The sequence below is a fragment of the Octopus bimaculoides genome, chromosome 4, assembly GCF_001194135.2.
Source record: "Octopus bimaculoides isolate UCB-OBI-ISO-001 chromosome 4, ASM119413v2, whole genome shotgun sequence".
Lineage (NCBI taxonomy): Eukaryota > Metazoa > Mollusca > Cephalopoda > Octopoda > Octopodidae > Octopus > Octopus bimaculoides.
Window position 1 is genome coordinate 45,632,945 of NC_068984.1, and position 2,942 is coordinate 45,635,886.

Sequence of the window (2,942 nt, forward strand, 5' to 3'; positions counted from 1 at the left end):
ATATATAAATTCACAGGGTGGGCCAAAAGTCATGCACAAAATCAGTTCATTACGATCCTGAATCAAAGAAATGCTTCAATTTTTCTAAAGTTAAATAAAATAAATAAGATAATGATGAATACACACGTACTAAAATGAATAATAATAATAATGATAATAATAATAATAATAATAATAATAATAATAATAATAATAATAATAATAATAATGATAAAAACGTAATGTATGTATATGCACACACCATCACACACATATATACATGCTTGTATTTGTGTGTGTGTGTGTGTGTATATATATATATATATATATATATATATATATATATATATATATATATATATATATATATATATATATATATATATATATATATACAAACGCACATTAATACATATATGCACACACACACATGCATATACACACGTATGTATAAATATGATTAGTAAATGGTCTCACGAACAAAAACGAAAGTATTGAGCACGTTCTGTTGTGTGGATATCGTCAATAAAGTTATATACAGGTAGTAAAGCAGATGAATATTACTTCTTTTCCATTACCTTAAATAGAACATTCTTCATCGAGGGAAGATTCCTATAGAAACTCTTACACGAATTCTATCCACCTGAATAATGCGTTATTTATCACAAATCTTTAAAGTTATGGACAATTAGTAACTTAATTTATCTCGAACATTGTAAATATTTATATATGTAAAGCCATGCAATTGTAATCCTAGATAATACAAACTCACATATACATACACGTATACGCACTTACACGCACAAATAAATACACACGCATACACGTACATGCATTACAAGAAGCCTGTTTAAGTAACTGACGTCATATTTCAAGGTATATAATACGTTTATTGACTCTACATTACGTATCATTTGCTATATCACACCTACACATTACTCTCTCTATCTCGTTTTGTGTGCGTATGTATGTATGTAGGTATGTATTTATATGTGTGTGTGTATATATATATATATATATATATATTTATATATATATTGCAGCGTAGAAGACACATGGTAGCCATTCAGAAATAACAGACTGTTTGCTTTGCTTCACAAACAATTATTGTTTGTAATATGACGGCAAAGATTTCGCTCGAAATCGTGGCCTGGTCACTGGCAATATTGTTGCACTGTATCTCGCATATATACATATGCATACACACACACACACACGCACACACACACACACACACACACACGTGCATACCTATATACATGCATACATACGCACACGTGCATACCTATATACATGCATACATACGCACACGTGCATACACACAGAACACAGAGAGGCACAAACACAAACACGTATGCACACATATACGCGCACACACACACACACACACACACACACACACACACACATACAGACGCATATACAACAGTTTTTCATGTCTAGCTTATAGCATACTCCCATGTGTGCGTGCGCGTGTGTGACTGTGTTTGTGTATGTATGTACGTATGCCTGTGTGTACGTGTGTCTGCCTCTTTCTGTGTGTTGATCTAGCAAGCGGGGCCTCATATCAGTGAGAGGAGGGGGGCGGTGCGCATTGATGTCGTTGAGAGGTAGGCCCCGAAACGGCGCGCACTCTCTTCTGATGACCCCATACACTCGCTGGCTTCCGGTATGCAGAGTTATCGACTGGTAACACTTGCATGTGCAAGTTGTTTGTAAGACATCATTACATGTAGCTTAAATGTATAATATTTACATAAACACACACACACACAATATTGTTGAGGTTGGGTGCATGTCCACAAGTTAAGATCAGCTTCATACTAGGGCTGTATTTATCATCATGAATAAAACAATGATTTCGACGTACGAGTCGTAACTGTCATGTGTTCCATTTCTTTCTATAGCTTAGTCGAAGGAGGGAAAGGAAGTATCCCTGAGCGTTTTAGAGGTTCCAGTGTAGTGGGAAACTGGAAAGAAAGAAGTTTTATCAGACTTGTGTGTTATCAGAAAAATGTTGATCCCGTTCCTAGAAGAAAACAACCTTCTCACAAACATGCAACATGGTTTCCGTTCAAGGAAACAGCTAAACAAGTCAGCTGTAAACGTGATATACCTCGACTTTGCCAAGGCCTTCGAAAGGGTTGATCAAAGTATGATATGTCACAAGCTGTGAAACCTTGGTATTACCGGGCAACTGGAAGAATGGCTACATGATTTTCTGAAGGGAAGAAGTCAAACAGTTGTGCTCACTCTGAAGAGACACCAATTCTCAGCGGAGTCCCGTAGGGAGCTGTACTGGGGCCACTACTATTTGTGACATGCCCTCCGCGGTACAGTCAGCCAATCTGACCAGTTATGCTGATGACACAAAAGTATCGCAGGCAGTTAGGAACACTGAAGACATTATAAAAGTGCAGAAAGGCCTGAACGAAATCTACAAATGGGCTAACAAAATAATATGCAGTTCAATGCTATGAAATTTCAGGCACTCCACTATCGATCCAACACCAGACTAAAATCGGAATACACTGGATTAGAAGGTAATACGATCTCAGAGTCAGAGTCGGTGCGTGATCTGGGGGTTCACATGAACAATGATGCAACATTCCATGTGCATATTACCAAGATGGCAACGCTGTGTAGGTGAGTGGCTGGATGGATTTCTGCGGAAAATGGAAGCCCTGCTACTCCTATGGAAGACTTTCGTTCTCAGCCGCTTGGACTACATCCCATGTTCCCCATCTAAACAACCATCTTCAACAACCTTCTAGGCATCCTTAGAGATCTACATGGTATTGATGTTGAAGTTTTCAAGGAACGTCTGGACAGGTTTTTATCTTAGATACCAGATGAAGAAGAGTAGCTCCGTCCAATTCGCTAATTCACCAAAAACAACATCGGAAACAACACCGAGTCAATACAGGTAGTGCACCAGCATGACCTCAGCCCTGGGCTGAAGC

At 37.9% G+C, this 2,942-nt stretch overlaps 1 protein-coding gene across 2 annotated transcripts in view; it reads right to left on the minus strand.

The window, feature by feature from the left end:
• Positions 1-2,942, minus strand: part of LOC106884508 (potassium voltage-gated channel subfamily KQT member 1) — a 717,249-nt gene that overhangs the window by 51,753 nt on the left and 662,554 nt on the right. The gene's annotated exons all lie outside the window — the stretch shown is intronic.